This window comes from Tinamus guttatus, unplaced genomic scaffold (assembly GCF_059628265.1).
Source record: "Tinamus guttatus ecotype Peru unplaced genomic scaffold, ASM5962826v1 Tinamus_guttatus_pri_ptg000364l, whole genome shotgun sequence".
Classification (NCBI taxonomy): Eukaryota; Metazoa; Chordata; class Aves; order Tinamiformes; family Tinamidae; genus Tinamus; species Tinamus guttatus.
In genome coordinates this window covers 1,379,223-1,393,309 of record NW_028288898.1, presented here as the reverse complement: position 1 = coordinate 1,393,309, position 14,087 = coordinate 1,379,223, and positions in this window count along the sequence as shown.

The following is a 14,087-nucleotide window of genomic DNA, read 5'->3' as shown; positions in this document are numbered from 1 at the left end:
GCAGTTTGGGTATGTAGGAAGGTTTGTGTTCTATGGAACTTAAAAGATGAAAAAAGAGCAAAAGGAAAACTATCCCTTCATATTTGAAAAACACTTAGGTTTCCTCTAAAGCCCTGATGAAGTCAAACATCTACCGTAGAGCAGCATGCCAGCTGGTGGTTCTGTAAAAGCAGATCCTCTTCTATTCCTTAAACCCCAGCAAGACCACAGTCACTGCCACAGCCAACAGGTCTCTAGGTCCCAATCCACACGGAGGTCCAACTGGCAGCCCGGAGCCCAGCAGCTCTCCCAGCCTCTGCTGGGTTCCCACTGACCAACAAGTTCATCCCCTGACCTATTCCACACCATGCCACTGAACTGCCCATATTCCTACAAAGGGTGGAGCTACTCGGGGTTCTGGCCTTCGACAACTGCATGGCTGGATTTGGGACTATATCACATACAAAAAGATTTACCAACAGCCTGATGGCAAATACTAATGCTTAAATCAGTAAATCTAGGATTTTTTTCACTACAGGAATCCTATAGCTATTTTTGTACAAAGCAAAGATTTTCAGTATTTCAGACATCTATAGCATGGCCTGGGAAGTTATTTTTAAAAATCATGAGTTGCTATAAATATTTCCTAACAGTTCATTTCAACTGCCACATGAGCTGGCCCTACGGAATGGAAAATTAAGTGTCCATTTAGTGAGGATTCCTCTAGAAGTCAGAATAAAAATCACTATTTAATTTTCTAAAAATATCTATCTGCAGAAAGCATGAAATGCTATATTTAAATGTCATTCCCTAAGAATGCTTAGACCAGTAGCTAAAGAGCCATCTCAGTTATCAAGCTGAGATTGTCATTCTCCTCATGAGCTATAGCTGATTTTTTCCCACAGATGACGATAATTGTTTGTATATTTTCCACAGCTCCTGATTATTTTGTCTGTTTATCTGTTTGATATCTCTCCATTACTCTGCTATGGTCATAGCAGTACAGGCACCCCAGCAGAAACCCAAGTGAAGAGCTTTCCACTGGTTGCAATACCAGAGTCAAGACAAGGAATCGCTGTTTCACTGATCCTTCAATGAAGCCAGTTTTCTCCTTTTCCTCCCCAAACCAGCAAACAAGATCCAGCTCAGCCCCACACAGGCACTACCAGCAAAGCTCCCTCGCTGGGTCTCTGCAGCTGCTCCTTCTGCCTTCAATCCCTTTCCCTGCTTTTCTGCATCACCAGAGGCAAAGCTGGGACACAGAACCACTAACCGAGGGTGAAGACAGTTCTTAATACAGGTCAGGATTTCGAATTTCAAGGACATGAAGAGTTGCCCAAAGCCAGTTTCTATCAAGATGCCTCTGTCACACACCCCCCTCCTGGAACTCGTCACGCAGCGCTGGCAGGAACACGGCCCAGCACAGGCCAGACCTCCCCGCGCTCGCACGTCCAGCCCCTCGGCGCAGGGAGGCTGGTGGCAACGCAGGGCCGCGAGGCAGGGCACGGGCTCCCGGGCCTCCCTGCCGCATCGTGGCCTCCCAAAACACCCGCGTGCCCAAGGAGGTGGCTGCGTCGCCCTGCGCAATTACCGCAGCTTCGGAATCACTGCGGGGGAGCCAGGGGAAGGCCCCTCGGCACTGAGGTTCAATTACTCTTACTAAACCATGCCAAGACGTCTGAAGCATATTCATTTCAATTAAAGAGCATGCATGTAAAATACAGAAACTCAGCACTGAAACACACCTCTCCCTCAAACCACACCTCCTAAAATAAAGTTAAATAGAATCTCAGGCTGCCCTCTTCCAAAAAACAAGTAAACAGAACCTCAGGCTGCATATCTGAGCATGAAAATTTTCCTTTTTTTTTTTCTGTTCTGATTTCAAGAAGTCCATATAAGATGCCTGTAAGAAATCTGAAAAAATGCTTTAAGATTTGCTGTTGTAATTTTACTGATTTATACAGCACTAAGCAAACCATATTTTTATCCATTTATCATGCAGGAGTTGTACAGTCAAAACCAAAACAAAAAATCAAAAAAAAAACCCAAAATATTACATCAGTTCTAACTGTGCTTCCTAGTGTCCTTCTTGCCTTCTCAACTGCTCACGGTTATTACTTGTTCCACTGTAAACAAGGAGAAAAGGAGAAATAAATGTTTTGCTTACATTTACAACAGATTTTAAGTGATTAATATTTAATTTCCTTTCAAATTGTAAAGTAGAGCTACATCATCAAGTTTCAACGGCCAATTAAATGTTTCGTTCAGCAAATAAAATTTTAGACCTCTAAATTATGGCCCAGATTAGTTTCTACTACAAAAATGTCTGACCTGAAATTGAGGGTTTTCTATATTTAGATATACGCAGGGAATAGGAGACTCACTTTTCAATTACTGCTGCTAGTTCAATCAAAACCTTTAGGAGACTTATTCTCCAGCACAGATGGGTTTTAAGTATCTAGAAAGAAGACTTTAAGTAATAATAATTACTACTAAAATTAATTAGGAGGTGATTTTTTTTCTCCTTTAAAGATGGCACAGTACAAAATACAAAGCTATCACATAAGCAGACTGCTTGACTGTCATTAATATCAACATCTCGGATTGTTAAAGCTTGAAAGATGCCTTGGTCCAAGGGGAAAAGAAAAATCAAGAAACAGGGACGTCGTCAGACTGGGCATTCTTCTTCATTGGGTCAATTGCTTAGAGCCATTTGGTCTGGAATCAATTTTGACAAGAAATGACTTATCTATTTTCCATTCATACACTTAGTTTGACATTATTTTATGCAGACATTGAAACAGCTACCTATATTTATTTTATGTTGACTATTAAGTGAAAGACTGAGTTCTATATGAAAGAACCAGAGTCAATGGAAGCTTCAGAGCTCAGAATTCAAATACAAGATGAGAACTTTTCAGATTATGTTTACTGGCCACTTGAAATATGGCCCAGATTAGGAACTGATATCAATTTCTATGTACTGATGTAAAATAACATCCTTGCTTAGAAAAAGGCAGCTAACAGACATACCGAATTCTAAATCTATATTTAATTGAACTCTAAATGTAATTTATCTCCTGCCTTTAACACAAAAGTAATCAAAATAAAATGTGTTCTTCTGGCAAATAGAAACACTTCACAAAATTTTCCAAGTAGGAAAAGTTTAGCTTCACTGACCAGCTTTCATAGACATTCTTCTACCCAAATTATTACACTATGCACGCATCCCTTTATTTAAGAAGGGAAGAGTCATTGCCCTTTGACAATGAAAGCAGTAAGTCAAAATACTCTTCTTGTACAGTCGTATTGTTCAGTCCTAATGACCAGAATTTTTCATTCCTAACTAGATATTCAAATATGTATCCAACTTGTATGACTTCTGTGGGATTACATTCACATACCAAGCAGCAGAAGTAAAATCAGTGTCAAACAAAATTATGCAGATTGCCCCCTATTTCCAACCTTTTTTAAAAATTATTTTTCTGGGAGTATGTTCTACCTGCCAAGTTAGAGGCTACTGTAAGCTGGAAGGGCTCTGCCTCCTCTCCATTCAAGCTGTATCACTTGGCAAATTAGAAGTTCCAGTTTGGGGATTGAGGCAGCTAACAGCAAAATGACAGTTGGAGTTCAACCATTGCAAAGTCTGGTAGATTTTCTTGTACATTAAGAAAAAGGGAAAAAAGTCACAGGGAGTGTTTGTTTACTCCTGCTGAAGAATTTAACCACTCAAAAAGGACAATAATTCCCCTGTATGTAGAGCACTGATAGCTATAAGATCAGTGACCACCACCCACTAAGTATAAGAAGTGCTAAACTACAGCCAAAAAACAATCATAATTTCCAATTCCCTGGAAGACAGAGGCCAGGCTTCAAGGTTACACGTAACCCAGCACCTCCAGGGTTACATGTAATCACACCTACACCTGGTCACTCCAGCTCCAACACACACCCACAATACACAGGTGGGAGAATGCACTGGGAGAACCACCCAGTTCCTCCCTCAACTTCCTAACATATAATTTCTACCAACATGGCAAGTGCCTCACAAAGATTCCAGGAGTATCTTTCACCAACTGAGTGAAATGAGTATGCAGTCACTGATTTCTTCAATTTAACCATAACAAAATTCAACAGAATCTAGTAACTAGGCTACTGACCTCACAAGGAATAAATAAACAAACTTCAACACTTACTCCAGAGAGCTTGCTGCTGTTTCAGTCTGACTGGTTAGTGAAGTTGCTTTCAAACATCTTTTTCCTACTACTACTCGTTTCCTTGGAAGGTTCCACAAGATGACCCAAATGTGACCTAAAAAAGCAAACACAAGGTGATGTCATTAACCAAACAATAAATTAACCAGTTCTTAGTTGGTTTACTAACTCCATGATCATTTTTTGCACAGAAATACCTGATTAACCACTCATTTTCATTCCCTTTGATTACTGCAGTACTATATTCATATCACCATTTCATGATTAAACAAACTCTGCATCCTCAAATTGTAACAGGTCAGTGGAAAAAAAGAAAAAATATGGAGAGTGTAATGCCAAATGTAGGTTTGTGAATCATGGAAAACCAGACATGACGACACCGTTGATCCCATGTTGCTATTCAGATTTCAACCTGCAAAACAGCAGGAAAATGGTTCAAGTCTTTGCCAAAATATTCTCCACTTAGCTCTACTTTGCAAACCAAACTCTCAGCAAAACAAAATCAACTCAGTGACCCTCCCCTTGAGAACAAATTAGGGATATTCATTTGCACTGATACTATCTGCATGTTTTTAGGGCAAGCCACAAAGCACAAGACATGGTACCTTCCTCCTCCCATTAACACCTCCTCCTAAAACGCAATAAATAATTCACATGCATCTTGCAGGAGCTCGCATACAGCCCAGACATCTGAAACCAGGCAGTGGGAAAGGCTGGTGGAAGGCCCTTCTCCTGTGCCATGCAGAGCAGAACCTTTCTGGAAAGCAACTGTGAAGCCACTTAATTTTACCAACTATTTTTGCCTCATAACCATTGAAGGAAACTAAGTTACCAACCGATACACAATTTTTGGCAACAGCCTGCTGTGCTTAAGGGTGTGAATTAATGGAAAAGCTTCACGTGATCAAAGCCTAGGAGCCAGCCTAGATCAGGCAACAGCCAAGAAAAGAAAATAGAGGAGAATCAAGGCCTAATGGAGGACAGAACTTGCAAGGGTTGCTCTGCCCAGGAACTTGCCCACGATCAGTGGTCCTGAAAGCACAAACTGCTTACGCAGCACATCTGAAAACCAATGCCCAAGAGCTGAAGGAGGCAGTTGTTTTAACTAAGAGCATAATTCCACAGACTTCTCCATGTTGACAAATTGGGATTGTGCCTCAGGTTCCCACAACTCAATTCATGGGAAATCTATCAGTACCAACGCAGCCAAGAACAGTGTTTCAAAACTGCACATGTGCTACTACTGGCATATATGACATTATTTATCCTAAGTATTTATCCCTGTCTCTGTAGAGCTTGGTAGACCACACCGAAGACTCCAAAACACGACGTGGGAATCACTGGCAAAATGCACTATGCTAGCTTTCTAGTATTAGCGTCGATACGCTTGAATAAACCATGACTTTATTTCTTCCCTGTATTAAACCACCTTCCTATTAAGTTGGTATATGGGAACATGTAACAGACATTGTCAGATTTGTTGAAAACAAAGAAAAACCAAGGCACTAAGCAAAATAAAATGGTCTCAGAAGATAAAGGAGCAGCACTTTCTGCTCTCTGCCCTTTCCTGTCCTGCTCTCTATCTTTGCACCACATAGTCCGAATCATTGAAATGAGAAGGGGCTCCAAATCATTCATTCCCCAACCATTTGCCCCATGCTCACCTGTGAGGCACCAGAAAGGCAAGACGCACTGATATTCCTTGTGTCTTATTCCCAACTTGGGCAGAAGGGATTTACCTGTTTTTGCACAGCAGTTAATGGACTGGTAGTCAACCTGAGAGTCAGCACGTGCATAAAGTCTGAGAAATACTATGGGTCCATGAACTGCACACATTTAGCAACGCAGCACATTTGAGTAGCTGCTGTCAACGCTCATCAATTCACATCTTCCCGCCGTCTGCTGCTTGCCACATTTCTGCTGCCCTCCTGTCCTGTCCTCGTATCGTAGCTTGGGGAATTTCACCTCTGCTGCATTTCAGAGTAGGTACCAACAACACAGTTACTGCTGATCCTCTGCTGCCAGCAGCTCTTTGGGCCTGAAAAAATCCCCTATGTGTTCAAACAAGCTGCTCACTCCTATTTCCAGGTGCAACACCTGTATGGACTCCTGCCTTCAAACATCAAAACCTTTCTTTTCACAAAGCACGAGTGGAAAATTTTTCGAAAGTGCTGACTATGTTATCTAACAGACCAAAGTACAAACTCTGCTGTACTTATTACCTAACATAAAGAGCTAGCAAGAAGCTACAACATAAGAAACATTCATGCATGCCAGGAATGGGAAAAGGATCAGAAAGAAATTCTACTCTGTAGCCACTTGTGAATCACAAGACAGGCTGCAAAACATCTTTTCTATAAATCTTTTTATTATGCCTTTATTACATGAATATGGTGTTTATTCTAACCCTAGAAGTTTTTGTTTTGTTTTTGAAAGAAAGGATCAGATAGCTATGTGGTGGTAATCAAGACTTCTGTAACCACACTGCACATTTTCCGAGACCCTGAGCTCTTTTAAACTCCCCTCTATACTTACATCCGCAGAAATGCTGATGAGCTTCTGAGAAAACATGCCACACAAGGGAGGAAAACATGCAACAAACCATTGCCTAAAGCATGGCACCTAACCTAAACCAAAAACAGTCACAAAACCAGGCAAGGAGGCCACACACCCCCGAAGAGCTGCAGAAATGGCCCAAGACACTGCAGAGCAGTTCCCAGGCTCTGTTGCCAGCCCTATGGCCTTCCCCGCAGGCCAGTTTCTGAACCCATCAGGAGGCTCCCCTGGAGACTCTGTCAGACCCTGCAAGGAGACTGTTTGTAGGAGAGAGCACTCCCGGGCTGCAGCAGGTCAAGGGACTGCATCACACAGCGCAGCAGCTCCTTGGGCATCCTCCTCTTTGCAAACCCATTTCCCACTCTCACTGCCACCAAGGGAGGCATCAGGCTCCAGGCTGAGAGCATTAGCAGATGTTCTGGACAGCTATACAGGGCCCAGCAAACAGCAAGGGTATTTTAGTGCTTCTGGTTCACAGCTTCAGCAACCTCTAAGCTGTCTCAAGCATTTCATGCCCTCAATAGCACCAAGGACCAGACAAGTGCACGTCAAGCTGAATTAGCTCCTGTAGCATCTAATCGGCTGTGAGGAAACTCTGTTTTACTGAGTCTGCAACAAGAAGAGGGTTAAACACCAGAGAAAAACACCAAATACTTTTGAATTAACAAGACATGAATGCTGAAGAAAGGAAAGCAGTGAGGTTTTTTTTCTTTGCTTTCTCAGGCCTAAGTTTCAGCAGTATCAGGCACAAAGGTTTTCAAGAACTTCCTCTGTAAGCAATTCAACTATTATGACTAAAGTCCAGGAATTAAAATAGTAAGAAAAAAAGAAAAACTTCCCACAGTGCACATCTGGTTAAACCACAGCCCCTCAGGCTTCCAGATACCACAAACTGCAACACAAGCCTTGAAAATTAAAACTTCAACTTTGAAAAAATTAATTCCTACACACTGCACTGTCTTGTTTACATGGTGACCTGAGCACTAGAGCTGCACCTGATCATCCTCCTAATTTGCTATGTCCTTTGTCACTTCAACAGGACTAGCCCAGGTCTGACCTTTTAACAGTAGCTCCTCTCAATGACACTGCTATCAAGAGACAAAATATTTTATCAATAATCAACTGCTGTATACACAGCAGTGTTACCTCTGGTGTTCCACACGCAAAGATATTTAGGGGTGTTAAGAGGCAACAGCATCCTGTAAACAAATAAATAAAAATCAAGCCTCGGCCTTTTCTGGTGTTTCACTTAAAAACTAAAAACACAGTTGCTCTGTCAAACCCATTTATCTCATACAAAATCTCTTTAACCAAAACAAAACAAGCATATAGCCACAAGTTCTTTTCACGTAAAAATAGCTACAGAAAGCAAAAAAAAAAAAAAAAAAAAACAAGTAGAGACAGAAAGTGCAGATTACCAAGCTCTAAGGCAAATGAGTTGCACAAAGGAGAGCTAAGTCAGAACTCAAGTCAGTTCACAGCCTGGATCTTTCTTCCTAAAATGCACAAAAAGCATTTGGATGAATAGCTTCAAAAACATTGCCCTACATGTTTTCAAGTTAAACGAACAACAGCTAGAAATACGATTTCCAGTGATCTGAGGCTAACGCAGTTGCGTTTCCTCATTTCACAGTTACTGCGGTGCGCGATTCAGAGCAGGAGCTGCGGACGTGCCCCACCTGAAGCCAGGCGCGCGCTGCCCCGAGCCACCCCCACGGAGCCGCGGCTCTCCTCTCTCTAACCCCTCGCTGCATCTATCTCTACCTAAAACATTTAAAAGAAGTTGTCCTCACACACAGGTAGCTATGAACACGCTTACCATAAAGCAGATTTTTACCTGGTCACCCTCTACTGACAAATTCCCTGCATTTAGAACCATAAGACAATGCTAAAAAGATCTTGCAAGTGCGTGTGCAGGGGTTGGACTAGATGATCCCTGGAAGTCCCGTCCAACCTTAAGGATTCTATTTATTTTGAAAAAGATTATTTATGATTCAGGAGTCAGCTAATGAAATTGATATTTAATTCCTAGGCTTTTTTTTCCCTTCTGTCACAGTGTATTCTGATGGCAAAAAAAGGTTAAGCACCACAGCAATCCTCATACTCACTGCTATTTAGAACTCAGTAGGAGTGGAAGGGCAGGTGCCTGCCTTTTTTTTTTTTTTTTCCTCTTACAAACAAATCAAAGCAGCAAAAGATCTGTGGTTTTTTGCCATCAAGCAAGCAGAAGACCTCACAGAGCAAAAAACAGAAGCTTTCAGTAGGCAAAGTATTACCTCTATGATTTAGGATTTGTAAACAAAAACAAACGATAAAGACTTTTTCAGAAAAACCTGTTTTTCTTCTGCTGTTCCACCTTGGAAAGTGCCCTGGGCAGAGCAGACAAGGTGCAAATCACTGGCAATAAAGCTAGGAGCCTGGCAGACAGCAAGATGATGCTCTGGTTCCATCAGCCAACCAAGTGTTCTGTGGAGCGGGTGGCACTGCACCAAAGCAGGTCAGCAGAGCCTCCGCTAGAGCGTGGGGGTCTGCAGAGGTGCTCAAAGGAGAGGGCTGGCTGAGCAGATACCCTGAACAACCCGCCCAGATTACAGCATCCAAGGTGGGATTCTGAGAGCACAGAACATGTGCCATTCCTGAAGGTAGTTTACCATTCAAAAAGCAGAGTTTGAGGCTACACATGGCCATTTTATAAAAATAGCAGTGTTTTTACAACTCCTCGTGACTCACAAACAAATGCTTACATTAGCTTTTTATTGATTCATAAGTAGTGAGTCAACCTAGTCACATTTTCCAGCTCATTTCCAGTTCAAACCCAGTCTCAGGCACAAGTGATTACGAGACTAGTTCAGCAAAGCTGCTCACAAAAGAAAACAAACAGTTTAGACCAGAGAGACTCATTTGTGCAAAGACTTAAGTGCCCCCACCGCTTGTCAGGCCCATGCTCCTCTCCCATGGCCAGGTCAGTGCTGCAGCACCGCTCCAGCTTCAGAAGTGCAGAATGGGCAGGGAGGAACCCTGGACCCTCAAGGAGAACTTTACGTAGGTGCAAAAACACCACCCTGCACAAGCCCTCGAGCATCTCTACCGAGTGTTTGCAATGGTGATTTGCCAGTCTGTCTGCTCTGCCATCATTGCAGAGCCCTGGGCCGTCACACCGTTCAAAAACAAATTGAATAGGATAAAGAGCTGATTCCACATGGATTTTCAACCTCCAAGTCGATATTTGAGAACATGTAGAAAGTCCCAGCTTGTTTAGACACAGATATGTTAACAGGTGCTCACAGCAAATCTGTTATTTATGAGCTTCAAGGGAAGCCCTGGACACAGAATTTCATGGAGTATCTGTGCAGAGCTCCCAAAACCTCGACTGTGCTACCAAACAGGGATCCCAGCGAGAGGAAGGTGGAACGGAGCGTAGCAGGGAATCAAGGATGAGCACCACACTCCTATCACGCTCAGTGGAGAGAAGGAAAGGGGCAGAGAAAAAGAGGCAAACCCAAACTGCTAGCAAGCCTAAACACAACTCAGAGCCTTTTCCACTTCCTCTGCAACTGGGAAATGGTGGCAACTTTGTAGGCTTATTCCTTCTATTGTGTTCTACAAATTTCAGATTGGCAATACAGCTGAGTAGAAGGTAATCAGGACACAATTTACAATCCCTGGAAATGATTTTTGAGACCCATTTCCTAACACAAATGAAGCAATCATACTTCCACATCTTAACATCATCCTTTTGATCAATGGCTTGGCTTTACAGGAAGATGGTTTTATCCCTTTTGTTAAATATTATTCTTTCCCTTTATATAATAAGGGTTGCAATGCAGTATATATTAGTCAACTGCATCCCCTAATGTTTCTTTCCATAAAAGATCCATAATTCTTTCAGTCAACTGGCACATCCATTATTTAACAATAAAAAGGGTCTACCTACTAGAGATTCTATCATCTTAGAAGATAATAGGCCTAGTTAGTGATGGGAGGCTTTTTAAGCAGGTTTCTTTCTGAATGTTATGTATCAAAAAGAATAACTCAGCAAGTATGTATGTAAGAGCTCTGGTCATACTGGAGGCTTTTTTAGATTATTTCACACTGAAAAAGAAAATTTTCAAATGCCAGACACTTCACCATGACAACTCATAATATTACATCACCTAAGAGCCAAAAACTTGACCGACTCTCAGGCTAGAGGCAGGTGGAGTGCTTGGTTTCAAAACAAAAAACAACCCTGCTCTTGTCAAATCAACAGTTCAAAGCTAGACTTGGATCACAGGGTCAGATTACACAATAGTGTTCATAATTTTTCCATAGCTTTTAGATGTATCACTATCAGACCACTTGAAAAAAGAAACATTTTCTTCCTTCTTAACAATTGAAATGATCAGCATAGGAATTTGTCCTGTAGGGCATTTTTCAGCAATAAAAACAATATTTTTCTACAGTATTTCTGAGAGAAGTGAAAACCTTTTGTGGCGTCCCAGGAACATTCCAGAAAAGCCGTTTCCTTCCCCGCTCCGAGCAGGAACGGCAGCAGCGCTGCCCCTTGCCCAAAACAAGCTCCGCGGAGCGCTGCCCGTTCACGGCTCTGCTCACCTCCACCGGCTGCACCAAGAGCGGCCGCAGCCACGACCCCTGTGACGGAAGCACCTCTGCAACCCAGGACACACGGGAATACTCTTCCTTCGTATAAAAAGCAACCACTTGGGAAGAGCAAAGGTACATATGACTTTGTACCATCAGCCTTTCAGATGCACCGTTGATGAGAGTTGCCCTAGCCAGAGCAAAGACAATGCTACAAGATGGTCAATTTGTGATACTGAGATGAACCATTAACAAGATGACAAGAAGAATAAAATACAACCTTCTGAGCTTTCCATGTAACATCTCAAAAAACACCACAAGTCTAAAACAGGAACCAGAAGAAGAATGGATTGGGAAAGGCTTCTCAGTTTCCATACAAAAGTTGTTGGGCCATGATGAAAATCTCACACCACCAAGCTTGACAGTAAAAGCTTATTTACTACAGGGTGAAACCTTGAAGAAAGACTCAAACAGCATTTCCTTTAATGCCTTTCAAGTTCTCTCACATCATAAATCAAAAAGACAACACCAACGTCCCTGGATATTCTACTTCTTACAAGAAAGCACATCGCAGAACAAGCGCAAATTAGACAACACTCAGCCCATGTCCTTCGCCACCACCCTCTAGGAGAAGTATCTCTTAATCGGAACCTGCTGAACACTGAAGTATGAGAGCTGGGGCTGAAAGTCAGCATATGCTGCTATTTCTGAAGAGTCCTTTTTATAGGAAGAGTCTAAGCAGTCCTACTTCCAATCCTTCAAGGAAACTGTCATTATGGAAGTAGAAATTCCTTTACTACAGTTAAGAACACAACTACAGTTGCAGAGCAATAAAAAACAGAACATCGGAGTAGCGTGCTACTTTCCTGACCAACAGCACGTGAGCAACCAGCAATGAAGAATTAACTTTTGGCATCAATAGCGTGCAAAACTTTAGCAATAATTGATTTATAGTAAGCCTGGCTCTGACACTTTCTCTGTATTTGATTTCGTTAACCTGTGGCCTCATCTCAGGAGCTTTATCAACCTGGCATGTGGAGGTAGCATCTTTCACCCTCATCAGTCAATAACCCCAGAATTTCAGTATCAGCAAATAGTGACAGGAAAACAAAGGAGCCATCCAATGCTGAAGGATTTTTCAAATGAGTTACAAAAGCAGAAATAAAACTGAAGAGCCAGTAATTTATCTTGCGAAAATCACATTAAGAAAAATCCAACTTAGGACACTAGGGGAAGAATTCCTCTGCCTTCTCAAAGAATTTACCTAGAAATTAACTGGAGCAAGCATATTAACTCAGGGAAAATAGCTATAAATAGAAGGGGGTTAATCACTCACACTTCCATTCTCATGGAAATAGTGCACCGAAAATCGTTTTTTAATTTGACACTTAAAATACTTGAGCTGCTGTACGACAGTCTGCTTATTTTTTATGGGTCATTTCTGGTTTCTCTCCTCCCCATCCCCCAAAGAACATATTCATTCACTGAAGGCCTTTTCACAGCACCTACGTCAGCTGTGGATCAGCGGGGAAGTTTGGTCTTATCAGCCACTCGAGGGAAAAAACCATTCACAATTTCTGCATCCTCCTTTACAACACATAACTATTTACTATTCATTTCAACTATTGGGGCTGCTACAAAGAACCTTTTTCAGCTAAGTACTTGCATGTGTCTTAAAGCAGCATCTCAAGTATTTAAGGTCTGTTATAGCAGACTCTCTGTGCATGTTCCTGGACACAAACAGAAGTAAATTTTATCAAGCAAAGACACTAAAGAAGGAAAATGAAGCCCCCACGTCCTCAGTGCACAGATGAGAACGCTCAATAACTGAGTTTCTCCAAACTCACACAGTGGCTGCAGGACACAGTTGGAAACAGAACCTAATTAGCCTTATTCCCTAGCCAGGGCTTTACCCACAGCATTTCTCACCCTGGAAAATTACCATTGAAGCTTTTAAGTTAAACAAAAAGGAGTCAAGAAAAAAATTACAGACACAAGTTCATTATTTAAAAGGTGGAAATAAAGACTTTTATCATATTATGGTGAACAGCAAACTAAATATAAGGTGACTTGTAATCCATCATATTTGCAGTGACATAAGTGATGAAACCACCTAATATATGTATTTAAATTGAAAAGCCTTAAAGCTACTGCAAAATTTGAAGAAACTAGTGAAGAAAACAGGAAAAATGAGAACAAAGCTTTAAAATGGTGCTAAAACTTCTAATAATTTTTTAGTTATACTTTCACTTCCCTGTAAATCTATATCTTATTCTTTACAAAGAACTCACATTTCTGTTACAGAACCTTCCCATTTATGATGCATCTTTCAGCTGTTCTACTCACTTTAGCTCTTAGTACACTAGATTTATTTTATAGACCCCACAGGAATTATAAAGTTAATGGATAATTATGACAGATGCCAATATAAAGACTACTGTATGAAAACATATTAATTGTAGGTACTATTATTATCTGAACTCCAGGAGTCTTGTATTTAAAAAGTGGTACCTAGCACTTAAATCAACAACTCGAAAAAAAATACTCCTACTTAGGCAACGAAAAAAATATTCTCTTGAGGTTAGCAGAATTATCAATATACTTGTTATCCAACTGAAATGTAAACTAATATTTTGAGTAAATAAACATGACTCTGGTACCTGATCACCATTAATACGAAGTTCTAAATATTTGGTGGAAAGTAACAGGAGAAATATTGCTTCTGAAGCGCTACAGAAGTAAAACTGTCCTAAGGAT